The following is a 19,928-nucleotide window of genomic DNA, read 5'->3' on the forward strand; positions in this document are numbered from 1 at the left end:
CTATGTTTTTTTTTAAGTTACAAAAAGAGCTGAAGTCGGTTTCAAATTAATTTTTTATCAATATGCAAATGAGGCATATAAGTGGAATTTTAAAATGTGCAGTACATCTGAAAACCTATAAACACATTTTTATTTCATTAAGTCACACTTGTGTTTAGAAAGTTTGTCATTGAGATACTAGCTTAGCAATTTAATGCCAGAGTACGTGGACACTGCACTTACAATGTTGTCTCACCCTGGCTCTGAGGAAGCTTAGGTTGAGTCACAAGAAAGCAGGTCTTACTATGCTCAAAGACCAAGAAGCTATCTCAGAATTTCGTCTTTCTTATCAAGTACACTACTAATCCTATTTGATCCATACTAAAACTTTGTAACCAATCATGACGCATATTTTTAAAATCTTTTCAAACGTAATGCTGGACATGGATTATTTTAATACCATACATACAACATTTAGTAAAATTATAATAGATTTTTCCTCAAGTCCATGACACTTTTCAGGAAAAATAAAGACAGAATGTGAAAGTGTCGAAGTGTCACTTAGCAATACTCACAAGATTCACTTCTCCCCCACAAACAGATCTTTATAAAACACAAATTTATAGAAATTTATAAAATTTACATCTTGGTATATGAGCCTAGTAAGATCTGCTTTCCTGTGGCTTATCCCAAACTTCCTCAGGGCCAAAATGGGACATTGTAAGTGTAGAGTCCACATACTCTGACATTAAATTGCCAAACTACTATCACAATGACAATCTTTCTAGACACAAGTTTGACTTAATGAAATAAAAATGTGTTTACAGGTTTCCAGATGTATGTTAGTTAAAGTTCATAAAAGAGTGAAACACTTATGTCACAATCACAGTAACTAAAGGCTTTGGTGATATCATTTCGTGTTTTATAATATACACAAAATTATACTTTTTAAGCTTAATTCTTTTTAATCGTTTTGCTTATTTGTTTGTTTAGACACAGGGTCTCACTCTGTCACCCAGGCTGGAGTGCAGTGGCAAAATCATAGCTCACTGCAGCCGTGTATACTGGCCTCAAGGAATCCCCCGCCTTGGCCTCCCAAAGCACTAGGATTACAGGTGTGAACCACTGAGCCTGGCCTTTTTTTAATTCTGTAGCTCCAACATCCTTAATTTGTAAACAATATTTATGGACATCAGTGAGACTTGTAAATATAATCACAAATAAAACCTTTTATTTGGTAAGATCAAAAGTATCATGTTTTTGGTAATAACTTATGTAGTTTGACATTAATAAGAGACAGTTGAAGGAATACAGAAAATAATGATAAAGTTTGCTCTGTGCCCTTTTAACTCAAAGTGATCCAGTTTATTTCAACAGGAGAGCGGGGCTGTTGATTTTTCATACGTTCCATATCATGCCGCGATGCCAATAGAAGAAATACTTATCTGTGAATATCTTATGTGTCGATAAGCACTCTCTACAACAACAGTGAAAAATTCACACTGTCAACACTAGAGCTGATTATGATGCAAGAATTGTCCCACCATATAGCCAGGCTATGCATTTAGGGTTAGGCAATGCCATCTTAGTGTATTTATCAAATAAAATTATTCCACCCACCCAATACAATGCAAAATGCTATTCTGAACATTTTACTTAATCTATTTTAAAGACACCAGCTGATGCCAGGTACAGATGAAGTCTCTCCTGCTTCTATTAAAAAGTAATGCTACTTCAATTAAGAAATAGGTTTATGTCAAAGTTTTAATATTAGTATTTCTTTTTAAACCTCAGCTTCAAACTTTCTGTCATTAACATGTCATAAGTTTGAGTCAGACCTAGTTATTCTGAATCAATTTCTACTCTGATTTTGGGTTATAAAGTCTCTTCCACCCACATAGCCTATTATAAATTCTGGTATCCAGACACAAATAAACCCACTTCAACTTAACTACTTTCTTTAGTCTCTAAATTGACAGTGAATCACTAAAAGTTTTTATTTTATTTTAGTCTTTGAAAGTTGCTTGAAATTGAAGAATAAAGTGCATGTGAATATGAATTTCACTAACTCATTTATTTACTCTTATTTCAAATGAGATCAAGTACCCTCAGGGTGGTATGTCCATAGACCTATTAATTTTCTTATTTCACAGCAAGGTAAAATGTAAACCATTCCAAACAGGAGAGAGAATTTCACTGTTTGAAAATATGTTCAGGAAAAGAGTTAAATGTCTTATTTATGTAAATTATTCCCACAGCCAATTTATATGTAACCTACAGCCAATTCATACTTCACCTAGATCCACAGGACTGCAACTTACACCTCATTTCCTGTTACATGCCCTCGGAAATGCAGAACAAGAACAGCTGCCCGCCACTTTTACATTCAACACGAAAGCCCCAGTTACGTCTCTAACTTGACTTTTCCTTTCCAATCTAAACCAGGGTTATTTTCCTGTAGGCTTTTTGACTTGTCCCTCTTGAATAATTGTTGAGTCCTTTTTTCCCAGTACTATTAGAATTGCTCAACCCTTGAACTGGAAAGAGGGACACAAGGTATGATAATGTTAATGATGATAGGGTAAATCTATTGTTCTCTGACTAGCATGCAGTGTTTTTTTCTTTATTGCAAGAATGATAATGCTTTAACACTATGTCAAAATATTATGTTATTGAAAAACAAAAACAACTTTTTCACCCATCAAAAAAAGAAAAAAAAAGAATACTATTAAAACCTGATATGTAATGCCAGTTTCTACAAGTATTCTTAAAATCCACATAATTGAGTTAAAAAAAAAAAAAAAACCCTACTATCCCCATTTCCTACCTATAGGACATTAGAAATAATGGCAACTCTATCACAGCATCATTGTAAGAATTTCAGATACTGTAAAGCAAAGTTCTACCACATAGGAAGCACTGAATAATTATTTTTTTCTGTGCTCTTTGAGCTACAACGTGAATGTCTGGACAATGTAGTCATGTCTAAAGCTATGTTTAAATTGCACAAAATAATTAGTTTATGTTAATAAAAAGCAAATATTTTTCTGAACAAGTTCTTCTAACATTGAAGAGATGAAAATCTTTTGATGTACTGATTACCTTTTGACAGAGTATAATAATGAGGATAAAAAGAAAAAAAATTTAAGAGGCACATTAATCTATATACATATTAATTTCATAAGATGTTTATTTGCATACACAAGTAACTGTAAAAAGAATAGACATTAAGTAAAATGGGTAAAAATTAGCAAAGATAATGTTAGACACATGCATTTGCGGTTTCTATTCAGAATGCAAGCATAACTACAAATCATGCCTGTGTTTCTGGATAAAATAAAATATAGCCAAGCTAAATTTAGGTCAATCTCATTTTCTCATTCTCAGGCAACAACAACCAAAAACAAACAAACAAAAAACATCAATACACATCTTGCAGAGAAAGAGGGGGAAAGCCACTGATCTGGGGAGGGAAAAAACTACAAAGGCTCATCACTCACATGTAACTTACTGAGTTAGGCGGTTTTTTTTTTTTTTTTTTACACCTTAACACAGAGAATGGAAAGTGTCGTTAAACAAACCAGTCCATCCCTCTCTAGTTTAAAGTTGTCCTTTCTCCTAGAACCTCACCGTCCTACCATTTTAACAAGTTAGGTCCAAATTGCTGGAAGAAAAGTCGTTTATGCTTTTCTGTAAAAAGCTACTCTCTTCAAATCAGCTCCAAATTCAGAAGGCAGAAGGCTTTGTTCTTCCAGGATCTCCAGGTATTCCATTTATCTTAGCACAATGCTGTATACAATAATTACCATTGTTATTATCCTTAACAATTAATACTATAGTTTATATAGCATTTCAATTTTACAATTTGTAAGCAAACTTATCACACGTTAGCTATGAATGGAAGGTTTTTTTTGTGTTTTTTTTTTTGTTTTTTTTTTGAGACGGAGTCTCGCTCTGTCACCCAGGCTGGAGTGCGGTGGCCGGATCTCAGCTCACTGCAAGCTCCGCCTCCCGGGTTCCCGCCATTCTCCTGCCTCAGCCTCCCGAGTAGCTGGGACTATAGGCGCCCGCCACCTCGCCCGGCTAGTTTTTTGTATTTTTTAGTAGAGACAGGGTTTCACCGTGTTAGCCAGGATGGTGTCGATCTCCTGACCTCGTGATCCGCCCGTCTCGGCCTCCCAAAGTGCTGGGATTACAGGCGTGAGCCACCGCGCCCGGCCTATGAATGGAAGTTTAACATACATTTCCATTATTTCACTATCATGCCCCTTGAACATAAAAGAAATTATTCTCTAGTTTCATCTCAGTAGCATTGTGTTATGTCAATAGCAGTGAGGAATAATCCCCAAACACCATTCTCTTGCCTTGTTAAACATACATTTTTTTTCTTTCTTTTCTCATCATCTGTTTGAAAATGGAGAAAAATCACCTATCACAGCAGATTGAATACTGCTAGGCTTAAGGTATATCAATGTTGATATTGGTGTCTTATTGTAGTCCTAAGCCACTATTTTTTTAAGGAATCAAATATTGATGGTTAAGGCATTTTTTAACAATCCAACAGGTTTAATGCTAATATAAGGTAATCTTTGTGTGTGGTAATGTATAGATTAATAATCCCCCTTAAATATATCTCCCTCTTCAAATTTAAAGCCATAATTATAGGATTTCATTTCATGCGTTTTATGTCGTTTGGATCTTCTAACTTCTTGAGCCCTGTAATAAATTCACAATAGTTTTTGTTCACATCAAATAACATCCAATTCATCAACATTTATCTTTTATTTTTCTGGGACTGCTCACCTACATTCATTAAGTTGAATTTTGGAGGCCTTGATGTAATACTTTTGTATAACGTTTTGTTTTAAGATAATTTTTTTGCCTTCATTATTTTCTAGGCATTTTTATTTTCTCTTATTCGATGTGAACAAATGATTGAGAGGTATTTAATATCACTTTTCACTGGTCAAGATTTAATTATATTGTGCATTTTCCAAGATTTATATTTTGCGATTTCAACTCCATCTAAAATTTCTGTGGTATTTGTTTTTCTTCCAACAGCTATTAATAAGTCTGAATGTATTACTCTCGCTGCTTTATTGATCCTTTGTGTCATTCCCCTTCCCTGCATGCCAGTGTTACTTCTCCATGCTGTTAGTGCAGTCCTTCCTCCTTCACCAATCATAAAATACCTCCCTGCTATCTTCCCAACAGTCCCCACCCCAACTTATTCTCCATGATGTTATCAGAGTACTTTTCTACAATATCGTTCTGAATTACCAGTTAGGCTTACCTGAATGCAAAACGTAAACGACACCCCTCTAATTACAGAATGAAGAAAAGCTCCTTAACAGAGAATACTAACCTCTGGCACATTCATACTCTTCCATCATCTTATCCTACCATATTTTACACGCCCAATACTTCTGTTATACTTATACCCTTATTCTCCACAAAACACCAAACTTCCTCAGCCATTTCCACAAATGCATGCGCTTCACAACCTGAAATGTATTCGAGCTGCTCACGAACCCCATGTTTGTTTCAAACATCATGGCCACCAAAAAGCTTTCTGAGCCAGGAGGTGATCGGGTTTCCTTCCACCAGATCCCCTTGCTCCCTTGACTCTGACAGGTAAGCACGGCGTTTTGTTTTTTTAGTTTTACATTTCTATTCCTCATCACCTCCCATTTTTCTTCTTCGTCTTCTTTTTTTTTGTTTGTTTGTTTTTTTTTTTTTTTTTTTGAGACGGAGTCTCGCTCTGTAGCCCAGGCTGGAGTACAGTGGCTCGATCTCGGCTCACTGACAGCTCCGCCTCCCGGGTTCCCGCCATTCTCCTGCCTCAGCCTCCCGAGTAGCTGGGACTACAGGCGCCGCCACCTCGTCCGGCTAATTTTTTTGTATTTTTAGTAGAGACGGGGTTTCACCGTGTTAGCCAGGATGGTCTCGATCTCCTGACCTCGTGATTCGCCTGCCTCGGCCTCCCAAAGTGCTGGGATTACAGGCGTGAGCCACTGCGCCCGGCCCACCTCCCATTTTTCAATCCCAATCTGTATAAACATTTGCTTAGTAAATAATCCACAAATACTTATTAAGTATGTAAGATACATGGGTCAGTGTTCTGGGCACTGGGGCTTTATCAATGAACAAAACACATCATGGACGTTCCAGTCTGGTTGAAGAATGAATGAAACTCACAAGCTAAAATATTGTTGATTTTCAGATTTTATATTCGAAGATAAATTTCACTTCTTTTCAAATATCTAATTTCAGGGAAGATAAAAACAATAAAGGTAAAAAAATAATATCTTATTAATCCAAAGAGTCAACCCTATATTTGAATGATAAATGTGGACCATACTGCTTATTTTTCTATACTTGACCTAAGAATACTTTCAATGGAACTAATGAAATTCATTTTAATATAAATGGCCCAAAATGGCTTTTCTTTTCTACATTTAAAACATTTGAAAGCAATTTGCACCAATTTAAATAGCATATTCCATTTTCCCCAACTTGGGATCAGCAGATTGTATTCAGGTATATTGCTATGCTATGAAAACCAATATTTTTGGCCACAGAGACATGATGATGTGTAATAAAGGATTCCTAATTTTCCCCATGATTTAGGCTTTCTGGTTTCATTCTTTGGAATATGGGGCGCTATGGCATCTGTCCATTCAATAACAGTGAGTAGAGATTATCAATGGTTGAATGCAGCCAATTTTAGTTTTGTGTATTTTCTTGTCCTTTGCATGCAAAATTACTTTTCAGAGGACACAATTAGTAAAATGTACATTAAATATATGTTGTCAGTTTAGTATGCTAACTTCTTCTCTCTAGAGGTTAATATATTTTCCATTCAGAATTGAGACACTATTTATAAAACTAATAACAAAAATTATCTAATATATTAACAGAATTTTCTAAAACTAGAATTGCAAAATGTTATAATATTATTTTGAGGTAGCACAATTATTATCAATCTCTTGTTTCCTTCCCTTATCAATCTCTTCCTTCTTTCCCTATCATCTTATATATCCTTCCTTTACTTCAATTCTTTTATGTATGTTCCTCACCTTTTCTTCTGAATTTTGAAATATATTTAAGAAGCAGATTAACAAGTGATATTACAATTTTAATTTATTAGGGAAAAAAAAACCAGGGACTTCAGACTGAAAATTCTATCAGTTTGGAATGTATTTACAGTTTTGTCTTAAGCATTTCTAAATAGAGTTTGCCACTGTGAGATAGGACAATACTTTATTTGCAGGCTAAGTCTTTCTGGCTAAGTCCTACTTTGAATACAGTCAGTAGTCCATGAAGCCCTGGCAATAAGGAAAAACAAACTGCTCCCAAATATTGTAGAACAAAACTCAACTTTTTCAAAATAGAAATAATAGTAAACACATGCATTGTAGCCTTTTGAGCACCTATATATGTCAGGAATATTATATTTTCTCTTTTAAGCTCACAAGTGCCTTATAGTCTCATTTTAGAGAAAAACCGAGCCTTAGAGAGCCCTATATAATACAAGTCCTGTGACCTGGAAATTGCAGAGTTAGTAGTCCACATCGGCTTGCTCATTCCCCAAAGCCTCTGTCCTTAAACACTGTATATCCACTGTCTTCTACTTAGTACCTAATCCACACACAGCAAATCAAGGGAAGCCGTGCAAAAAAGACTGTGGCGTCAGACATTTGCTGTAGTGATTTTAACACCTCTGTAGGGATATGAAAGCATGCATCACAAAATCTTAAAATATTATATTGGTTTAGCCACAGACTCCTCTCATTGTGCCCTATTTACAGCTCTTTTATGAGACTGGCTCCGCGGAAGATACCTTGTAGGTACAGATAAGAATGTGACATGCCTGTAAATGAGGTGGTATGTGGGAAAGTGCTCACTGAGCTCAATGCCACGTACACGGTATACACTCAGTAAACACCAGTTTCCTTGAATCTTTCTTTTCTTCGTATATTTGAACATGGGAATGATGAAGTCAGCTTTTCTACATCCCATCCCCCAAACACCACTGACATTGCCTCGAAGCTAGAAGTTTGCACTCACAATTCACTTTTACAAATAATTCTTACATTTTAAAAGGCTTGTTTTGCTTATAACAGATCTAAGGGTAGAAGGATCTATGGGCAGATTATTAGATGCTTTAAGAACAGAAACTGCAGATGTTAAAATGTTTAAAGCCAAAGAGCAATCAAAAGAATACTGATAATTTGAAAAGTGTATTATGATTAGGTCAGTGGATGAAAGTAAAAGAGCAACCTTGGGGTTCCAGACGTTTTTCAGATTCCCTTTACTTTGTAGGGGAAGGTAAACACAACAGCGATAACAATGAAAAAAAAATCAGGTGAAAAATCTCTAGAATTTCAGTTACATATTTTGTGACTACTGCAAAGAAATAGGAATGTATGAGAAAGCAAAATGGATTGAAGAAAGCTGGAAAAAAAACATTGAGAGAGGAAGAAAACAAGGATGAAGAAAGAAAAGGAAGAAAGGGCGAAGAGGGAGGTGCTAATGTTTATTCTGAAGAACCAAACTATGTCTAATTCTTCTTTTGCAATCTCCGCACTTAAGGAGCATACAGTTGATATTTGTTGGTGGGTCGAAATACAGAACAAAAGAGGAAAAAAAAGAGAAAGATACAAAGAAAAGGGAAGCAGAGTGTGGTCTGAAGTTTTGTCTCAGGTGTCATTTACAATTGCCTTTGCCTGGCTTTCGTGAACATGAAAATTAAAGATTGAGCAGATTGTTCAAGATACTTTACTTTCAAATTTGACACTGTGTAGAAAACCAATTTTTGTATTTTTACTGTGATTATTATCATATCACTTTTTCAGGAGCTCTGTCATGATATACTCTCATGGAATTAAATAAAATGAGTTTAAATATAGTAAACTACACTGTTTAAATAGAAATAAAAATGAGTCCCTAAACAACAAATTTAATAAACTTTAATGTGTACCATGATAAACCAGGCCTTTGCATCTGAATTAACTAATTTAACTCTCATAGTAACAAGTATAATTTACTGTTTTTAATATAATATATAATATATCTAACTTACGTAATATATAATACATCATATAGTTATATAATACATATAAGATATTATATAATATATAATACATCATATTGTATTTTATTTGTAATAAAATACATATTATATATCATATACTACATATAAGATATTATAATTATATATGATATAATGTATAATACAGTTTATAACATAGTTTACTGTATTTAAATATAGTACAGGTAATTTCGAAGTTGCTAATGAAATATCCCCTAAACCAAGCATTAGTTGGTTTACGTTACAGTATGATGTCTCTTGCTCAAATAATAAGCTATAGATAATTGAGACCAAGCCTTTTATTTGACAGATGACATCCAGAACTTCTTCTATCAATGAACTATCTTATACTAATTCAATTACCTCAATCGCATTTCAAGGAAATTAGTTTGTATAATTTATCTCACTACAAGTCCTACACAATCTGTCAGTTAAACTATTTAAATGTCCTTAAATAACACTTGCCTTCATTTGCTTTGCTTAGTTCAACAGATTTTTCTACAGATCAATACAAAACACAAAGGTACATCACATAGCATAGCATTAAGATGTTTGTTAGGGAAGTATTGAGAAACATAGAGTGCCATTTGCTGTCACAGAATTCTAGACATTCTAGGTGATTGGATATAATTATATCATTAAAACACTGTCTCATAGCTAATTTTCCTTTTGAGGTACCCATGCATAGAAAGCATAGCAATAAGACATTTCCCACGTATTTCAGAACAGTAGATTAACTGGTGTACAGGATAATGTCAATTTGTTTTAAAATATTTATAAGAAAGGTTTTGAATAGTTGAGCAATTACCAAAGGAGGCTGGCATCATTGTAATACAGTCAGAGGCAATGCTTGGGTAGTGTTCTTATATATGAGAAATTTCAAAGAAATTCAGTAAAAGGCAATAATAATAAGACAGATGGTTTTGGTAGAGCCTTGGCAGCTGTCAATGGAAAAATATAGATCGGTGCATCCATTCCTTACAAAGTTTTCCTAGAAACTGACTGCAGAAAATTAAAATCCTGTCAGGGCCAACTAAATATATGCCCTATATTGCTGACATAATATTCAGTTGGATATGAGCAGATTTTAATTTCATATCCTAATTAACATTGATAGGGAGCAATTTCAAAAGTGTTTCACAAGGATGAACTAAGTCTACTCAGTCGTTCTCTAAAATTGGCCATGAACATTTGCATAAACAGCCTTCCGAGTCGCCTTCTTCCTTCCCCTTTCCTCTTCACACAGCCAGCACTGCACCGGTTGAATGAAATGATTCCGAATTACCCTCTGCCTTTCACACATTTCACGGTCTAAATTCTATGACTGTGTATCAGCAGTTTAAGGAACCATCTCTTTTGCCTATGATTTTAGGTAAGAGTATATATTTTAGATATTTTTTAAAAAGAAAGAACCATGTGAAATGTGTCCTATGCAAACGCCTCAATATGAAAGTCTCTTTGCTATAAAAATCCTATTAACAAAAAGTTGCTAAATGTCTCTTCTCTGATAAAGATATTTGTATCAAATATAAAGGTAAACCATCATTTGTTTATGTAATAATTTTGTAATTGCTTTATTTCAATTTGTAAGACTCTTCCTATATTTTTCATCAATTATTTATTTCACATATTTAAGTTACTTTGCTGTGTAGATACCCCTAGAAAAATATTTTATTACCACAAGTAGAAATGACAAAATTAGTCTTTCCTAAACATAACTTTGAGATAGTTTTATTTTTCTGTTTACAGCCTTTAATTTACTTGTATATATTTCAGATTGTTAAAAATATCACTAAAATACCAAAATCATATTGTTTATAAATTATATCCTTCTAAGCACTGTGCATGTATATTTTCTTCTTATAATTTGCAATTTTATAGATCTTAGAAAAATTATTTTATGCTTATTTTTTCTTGTAACCCTTTTTAAATTTTCATTTTTCTATCAATCATTTAAAATTTACTGAAGCACAAAACTGCTATAGACATACAGTTCCCAGAACGGAAACGAGATGCACAGAACAACTTCCTTGACGACAAGAGCCATGTTTTTTTAGATATCAGTGTGCAATACCCAGCACGATGCTTAGTAGAGAGTATATATAAAATAAATGTTAAGGTGTAGAAGGATAACTGAATGAATAAATAAAAATTGCTGAATGTGCTAGACAGAACTAAAAAGAAAAAGCCATTTTTATGCCATTGCCATTACTAAATTTTATTAGTTTGAATGTTTGCCTTTAAGATTGAGGAGGATCATTTACTTAATAGGACTAAAGAAAAAAATCTCAGTGGAAAGTTGGGTTCACATGAATGGTTATTCAATGGTCAGTAAATTCAGTTGTGCTGGTCAAGCCTTGGTCAGCACCCTTTGAGTAGAAATGCAAAAATCTCTTGCACACAACTGCCTGAAAAATCTCAACTTCAGTGTCATTCATTTATGTACTCAATTATCCAAAAATACTTCCTAAGCACTTTCTAAATTCTAGCATCGTGCTACTAGGGAATGACCATCACAGACATGAAAGAAATGGCCCTGCCCTCTCTGGAGGAAGGTAGCTGAGCTGTGCCTCTTATTTCAAAGAAGCAAACAAATGGCCTAGAAAACCATAGGAGACTGGAAAAAATACGTACGCAATATTGATATGAATTCTAGGGGCAATGACAAAACTTTAATCACATTATATTTCTATATTAAATACAACGTGGTCAATTTTTTTCTTAGGATTCTAGTTGGTTTCCAGAAAATAGTAGTAAGAGCCAACTGGCATCTTGCTCAAAAGTAGTAACTTCATACAGTCGAATTCTTATTTTGTGACCTAACATGCATTAAGAACTCTTAAAAAGAAAAGGGATCATAATATTCAGCGCAAAAATCATTAAGAAATATTTGATGAAAACTTTTCATCTTTAAAATATCACATTTTTATTTTGCCGTTCTTCTTTTGTACATAATTGTATCATGTTTTCCAGTGCAGAGCGACTACCTTCCCCAGGCAAATGCTGAACTCTTTGAGCTAAAAAGTCCCCTTAGAAAAGTTACCTCAGAAGTATGGGGAGTTGCTGCATTTATGGTTTTGATTTGTAAAACTAAGTACAAATAAACTGAGTCCCTAAACAACAAATTTAATAAATGTTAATGAGCACCACTCTAAACCAGGCAATTGCATCTGAATTAATTAATTTAACTCTAATAACGCGATGGTTTCAGAAGGGGCAGCGCCTTGCCCAAAGACACACAGGTAAAATGGTAGTGTCTGATTTAAATGCTGGCCCTGAGAGTCAGTCCATGCACCATGGAGCTGTTTCTATTATTTGGGCCCAATCTCAGTGAATTTCCTAAGACAGAAAATGTAGTTCCATTGACTTCTCCTTCCCTATACCCAGCATCACAATCAATTGCCACATCCGGCCCATTCCCCCACCCCAGTGTCACAATTGTGTCCTCTTCTCTACTTTCCTGGGATTATCTTTCCTAAACACGGGTATAAGTGTCCTTTCTAAAATCCCACCTACAAGTGCCTAACCCACAGCCCGGGCTCTTCTCTCGCCTGTCCACCTTGATCCAAGCAAATGTCCCTCCTGAAAGGCACAGTTTGTTGTCTGCAAGACCTTGTTCACGCCCCTCTTCTGTCTGGTATGCTCTTCATTCATTCATTTAAAAATACCGTTAGCGTCAGTCATACTCCAGCACTTCCCCAGTGCTGGGGAGACAGAGAAAAAGACGGACACGGTCCAGTTCTCATTCCTTCCCACTTGCCTTTCCTTGAGACTGGAGCCCAGAGGCCATTTTTTGTCTCTGAGAACTTTCTCTGGCCTCTGGCACTATAAACATGTATCCTATCCTTCTCATACCCTCACTTATCTCCCTGCAGGGGAAAGTCCTGCACTAGTTCCCAGGCTCCCTGAAGACAGGGACAGCATCCCTCTACCCTGTGGCACTTCTCACCTCACCAAGACCCAGTATGCAGTTGGGTGGTGCTCAGCAGGTACTTGCACTGAATGTGTTCTTTTTCCCCATAGGAGAATATCGGCGCACTGTCACACTCTTCTCAGTAGGAGGGCATTCGGAATGTCGGGACATATCAGCCATTTTGAAAGATAATATGTGGATATTATAATCTTTAGAATTCAATCCACACTGAAACATTGTGGTGTAATGAACAATACCAGAGTAACTCAAATTTGTTCATTTATCTATAAAAGTGTATATATATGTGTATACGTGTGTGTGTGTGTGTGTGTGTGCAGGAATTTTTGCTTTGAACAAGAAATAAATAGAAAACAAAATACTTCTTTGTTAATGTAAGCAGATAAATTGTGCCTCATATATTTAATCATAATTATTTTGCTTCAAATTACATTTCATGGGACTTAATTGAAGACAATAACATGCATCATAATTTACACCCCATAAATATACCATAATTTAAGTCATTGAATATATATCACTGACTTGGAGGGTGACCTAGACACCTGACATGCTAAAAATAGTAATTGAAATATGTTTACAGACATGTAGTTATCCTAGGTTTATGTTTTATGAGTCTAATTATGTAACATTAAAAATGGCATTAAGTACATTATTCCGTAAGTAAATTTCATGGGTCACTTCACTATTTTTTAAAGATTTCTCAGGGTTTACTCTTACAGATGCTATGCAGCCTCCTTAAATTTCATATATATCATCAATAATTGCCCCTCAAGTGAGCAAAAACCTATCAATGCTATCAGTATTTGTTATTTCAAACGCGTTTGTCTATGCATTTTGTCACTTCTATGATTACAGAAGAAGCATAGATGGTATTTTAGGATGTCCAAGATAATTTTACTCCTTAATAATTGTAAAATAAACACATGTATTCCCCACTCTCCCAGGAGCTCTTTTGTTCTTACAGAAGGATAGAAATGGAGGGAATACAATACACAGCAGAGTTTATCTGCCTTCTTCTGACCCTTGCTTTATTCCATCAGAAAAAAAAAAAAAAGCATAATTTCAAAATGTCTCACTTACATGAGTAAATAAATATTAAATTGAGCATTTCTCAATTTATTTAATCCTATGTGTTTTATTTAATCCTATGTGCAGTTACCTTCAATTAGTGACCACAGGAGCAAATGTATACAGAAATAAAGTATTGTCTACAATCTTTGAAGTTTTGAATATACGTTTTGCAAGTCTCTTCTTAATGAACTGGTAACAATTCTCACTACTGTTGGTGCTGGACTTCACCTGTGGCTTCTTCCACCCAGATCCCTAAAGCCTGTGGGCTGCTAATCATGAAATCATGGAAAAAATCTCATGCACCAAATTAAAAGGTCAATCCCAACATCTGTAGGTTAAAAAAAGTGAAAACATTGTTGCCTTAAATATTTTCTTACTGTTATTTACACTTCTAAATAAAATTTTGTAGAATTATATAGAAAGAAATGAAGAAAGATTCAGAAACCTCATCCCTTTTGTAATGGTTTCAGATTGCAAGCATTTGAACTAAGCATATAAACCTCAAAGTGACCTAGAGAGAAAAAGCAATGGTTGGGAAGGCACATGCGTTTTAGAGGGCTGACCTAGATTCCGATACCAAAGACTCTGCTGTGTTCCTGGGTTCTGTTGCCTACAGTTTTAAAACACTCTGTGCCTTCAGGTAATTTAATGTAGTCACTGCTGATGTGGCTTAAATATTGACCTTTTCAATTGTGAGGAAGATGAAATACTTGCAGTATTTATAAAAACATTAAAAGACTGAAATGTTAAAACCTTCTAGATCAAATTAAAGAAATTACATCAGAAAAGAACCATAGGGAAAAAAAATGAACATTCAGATACACCCATTTTTTTAAAAAAGCCGACGACATATTTTGTCCATTTCTTAATATCTTATGTAACTTAGAAATGATAAGAAAATATCATGAGTTTTGAACACCAAGGGACTGACTGTTAATTTATCTTTAAATATGGTGTCAAAATGTGACATCTGGTCAGAAAAGCAAAAAATATCTATACATGAGGTTGAGTCAATACACTAAGTTGATGAGAAAAGTTGAAATGCACTTTCAGAATAATTCTTATAAAAGTCACTCCATAATCCCTGACCTACCATTATGATAGTTTCGAATGAAACTTAAATCTCTGCATTTTATTTACCAAATGTTTCTACAATCAACTAAAATAAATGGAAAACAGACTTTTTAATAGCTCTGTTGTTTAAACCCCAAGAGTTTCAATGTAATAAATCAATAACATATACTTAAAAACCCCTGACTCATGGGCGTCATGCTTTATTTCTTTTCTTTCTAAATCATTCTTATAAGTTAAATTACATTTGCTAGTAGACATTCTATAATTCTTCTTCAAAGTTAAAACAATTTTTGGCTGGTTCATCTTATTTTCTATTTTGGTGAATTCTGATGTGTTTGAAACTCTAAGTATCATGCCAGTAGACACTTATTAAAATACCAAATACTGACATGTACTTCTAAAAGAACATAATAGTATATTCACATTCTTTCATTGTTAATCCCTTCATGTCTTATCCTTTTTAAATTCAACTATAAGATATTCAGTATGTAAGTATGATTATATTGATACGAAAATCTGTTTATTCAGTTTCATAAAAGTTTGTATCATTGCACAATATTATTTTCAATATCTAAGATATAATATGCACAACTAAATACAAACTATCACCATGCATAAAAATATACTGTGATGCATTTTTGTATAATATCACCACACTTGGGTGATGCTGCAAGAACTGACAAAATCAAACCAGTAAAAACAAAAGGCTTAACACTTCAAATAAACTATTTGCAAATGTATAAAATGACACACCAATATATGAAAATTTTCAATACTGATGAGCATTAGTTTTCACCAACAGGAAAAGTCATTGAGCCAGTAGATGGCTGCCAGCCAAGAAGCACTTGTAGATTTTTTATTATTCTTTCCACACTGCATTACCTAGCTATTGTGATAAAAGGGAAAATGTACCAATGATAAATGAACTCAAAATGTTTCAATGTGGTTCCTTCTACAAATAATAATTTGTGCCAGAAGCAAATGTTATCTGGTGAGTTCTAGGTCTCTCTCATTAACAGGCTGTCTGATTTAGGAAAATTACTTTTTTCTCTTCAGGCCTCATTTAGTTTATTTATCAAAGGGGACCACAATGATTGCTAATTTGCAGGGGTATTGTAGAACCCAAATGCTATTGCAGTCTAGATATATACCCCGCAGGGAACAGCTTATGCAGACTACCATATAAATGACTGTACCAAACAATGTTTACAATAAAATCCTTATGATATTTATTTAGATTGCCAAGCCTAAGTAACAGACAGATAAGAAGACTATAAAAGAAAATTATATTTATTTGGAAATAGGCATTGCAATGGGAATATATGTGGGCATGTTCCAGGAGGTAAAGGGGGACAAGAATTTAAGAGAAAAATGAGGAGGGTTACATAAGTTGTTGCTGAGACAATTAGACTTGGCTACAAGAATCGATATCAAGGGTGGCATCAGTCCAAGGTTGGACAGGCAGTTGCCGGGCTGATGCACTCACAGTATACATATTTTTGTAAGGCTGCAGCGGCCTTTGTGGGTTATGGGTTTTGCAGAATCTTTTGTGGCAGCCTTGTTATCAGGCATACATGAGTGAGAATCCGCTCTTCATAATCTTTCTCGGCTCCATTTGTCAGGCTTGAAGCACAAGTTGACTCCATTCTAATTCTGACAACTTTTAAAAGATTCTTCCACACAAAATGGATATCTGTCTATCTTTTTCCCCTAGAGAATATAAATTTCACTTAGTTTTTTAACACATTTTTTCCAAGGTTTATCCTACTTTTGGCTTATTACAATCTGTCTTTCCTTCTCCTGACTTCCTGCACAACATGGTAATCTTAATGTCAATAGCTCTTCTTGCTATGAACATCAACTATGAACAGAGGCCTTTACGGAAACACAGATGACTCGAGAAGAGAAACTGTAGCTAGCTGAAAGAGGGAGTGATCTTTCTTATCTGATTTTCCTATCTGCACAACTTTTAGTTGTGAACAAATTTTCACCATATAGACTAATAAATAAATAAATAAGATAAAATAAAATAAAAGGCAATTTGGAAGTTTACTTCCCAATATCTCACAAAATGTATCTCCCTGCCTCAGATCATAATATCATGCATAACTGGGAGGGAGGTCAGGAAACTTTGCAGTACACGTCCAAATCGAAATGCCTTTTCACTAGATGGTCCTATACAGGACCCACTTTCACTCCTGGAAATAAGTTACTAATAGGCCTGTGAATATGTAAATCTGCTTATATAACTTTGAGAATAGGGCTAAGAAACCTTGTTTTCTGAAATCATAAACTACAAAATTTTCAGTGAAAACCTACGACTAAAGAAGAAACGACTTACTCCAGGAAGCTGAGCCACCTGAGTCACTTTGACTCAGGGAGGCAGATTCAATTTTAAAATAAGGTGCAGAGCTTCAGATAGGGAGTTTTGGGATTCAGCATTTCACATTTCTCAGCATTATCTAGTTTGCAAAGAAACAGAACCCCAGTCCTATGTTCATTTCTCATACTGTGGTTAATCAGGCCATGACCTAAATATGTTTTTACCTAGACGTGGACAAGGTTGCTTTAACCATTTGTCTTCTCAAGCCACACCATCCCTCCTCTTGTGCAATCATAGCTTTCTTTCCAATGATGTTCCTACCCCTCTTAGCGCCTCCCACCTCTTGAACGATTACTGAGATAAGCAGTTACTGAAAAGACTCTGTCTCAGGACAAGGCATTTGCCACTTCATTTACACTGTATGTACCATAATCCAGCAAAATTTCAAACTCTAGAAAAGCCCTTTTTCTCCTCCCTCTAACTGAGACACCCACTGTTCACATGGGGTATGCTTCCTTTCTGCACAGCAAATTTAAAATGCAAACGTTGCCCTTGGCAGCTTTTGGCTAGTGGCCTTTATCACCTTGGAGAATCATGAAATGTGCCCTCAATTTTTGGAAGACTTATTTTTGCTATAATTAACTGTCTTGTATGAGATCTTAATATCACACCCACTTTATATCCTCATCATGTCTTTCCCAGACAGAACTTTCACTATAGTCCACCCATACACGTGTCTAAGAAAACAAAATCCATACTCATGGAAATGTCCTCCAAATTTCTCTATCACACCTCACCTTTTCCCTTTATCCTCATTTATCAACTTTATTCTGTCTCAAGGAAGAAATAGTTCTACCCCCCTTAAGGCAAATCATAGTTTTAATCTTATCATGTCTCTCATTTCCATTCTATCTCCCTCCTTTCTTCTTCTCTCCTAATTTACCACTTTTCCCCCTTGATTTATGCATATACTAGGACCGCATCATACTACTATTTCATCTAGGTTTCTTCTCTCAAATTTTTCCTAGAAAGAAATTTACATTTTCTACATCCACTTCCTTACCAATCCTCTTTCCTAAATATCATCAAATTGGTTTCTTTGTCATTTCTCCATCTCTGTAGAAATTATTTTCTCCAAGGCCAACAAACTCTTCCCAATGGCAAACCCATACTCTACATACAACTCAATATCTCCTCAAATGTGACACTTTTAAACAGTCATGGAATTGCCTTTTTCCTACCCTTTTACAATGATTCACTACTGCTTTTCCTTCTCTGTCACTAACAATTCTTCTCAGAGTCTCTTCATTCCTCATTTAATGACTGGCCATCCTGAAGTCTGTCTCTCCCAGATTTGGGCACCATTCCTCTTTTCTTCTTGCTCTCTAGGTTCTTTCCCATAACGACCTGTCATCACCTCTATACAGATAAGCCCTAAGTCTACACATTTCCATTGATCTCCTTAATTAATTTGATATCCATGTTTCCAATAGCTTCTTTTATATTTATACACAAATGTCCTGAAAACATCTTAAACTGGGTAGATATAAAGCAAACATTATTTTTCAAAAAATCTTCTTCCATCCTTGTCTTGGTTATTGGCATGATCATTATTTTTATAACCCAAGCTAAGCCATCATGAGTCTCTAAGATCACTTTCTCTCTCACATTTCATTCAATCCATTGGTCACAGACTCCTGTCAATATGCAGTTCAAAGTCTGTCCCATCCTGTTCTTCTTTTGCATGCAAAAAACGTCATTCTGTGAACTATATCTTCAAAGTCTCTCCACAGAGATGTTGCTTTCACATATCGGTCAATCTCCCCATCAATCTCCTGCCTCTCCATTCTATCCTCTTCTCTAGAACCAGATTAACTTCTGTACAATTCTCCATTTATATGTGCAAACATATATTATTCATACATTATGTATATATTATTCATAAATTATGTATATACTATAATATATAAATAATGCACAATTATATCCTGTGATGTACGGTGATACACTACACCTTTATTTGGAAATATTTATCTGTAGAGTCCAAAATCCTCCTTATGAAACTCAAGAGCTTCTGTTAACAGACCTTTTTAAGCATCGCATTATTCTTTAAGCAGCATCCATCTCCCTACAGAACACTATCTAAGCTGCAGGCACACCAGATAATTAATTGCTACTGAAACATAGTGTACAATTTCATACTTGTTTTTACTTGTGCTGTTTCCTCAGGGAGATGTTATTTCTCTTTTGTCCACTTAAGAAATTCTACCTCAAACCATCAAACCTCAAATTAAATGCCATTGTCTATAAATGTCCCTGATTCCTGAAACAAATAATTGTTTCTTTGACTCTGATTATGTGCTTTTTAATCTCTATGTTACATTTCTGTATCTTACGTTGATTGACATTTTATGTGTATGTGGCATGTGTATCCTCTTTATTAAATTATGAGC

The 19,928-nt window shown here is 34.8% G+C and overlaps 1 protein-coding gene and 1 long non-coding RNA gene across 3 annotated transcripts in view; one reads left to right on the forward strand and one right to left on the reverse strand.

The window, feature by feature from the left end:
- Positions 1 to 19,928, reverse strand: part of NALF1 (NALCN channel auxiliary factor 1) — a 706,925-nt gene that overhangs the window by 628,847 nt on the left and 58,150 nt on the right. The window lies entirely within an intron of this gene.
- On the forward strand, positions 646 to 9,044 carry LOC141408909 (uncharacterized). Its single transcript, XR_012426506.1, has 2 exons — positions 646 to 3,883; positions 4,212 to 9,044. It is a non-coding gene; the product is annotated as an uncharacterized lncRNA (long non-coding RNA).

The sequence above is a fragment of the Macaca fascicularis genome, chromosome 17 (assembly GCF_037993035.2).
Source record: "Macaca fascicularis isolate 582-1 chromosome 17, T2T-MFA8v1.1".
NCBI lineage: Eukaryota > Metazoa > Chordata > Mammalia > Primates > Cercopithecidae > Macaca > Macaca fascicularis.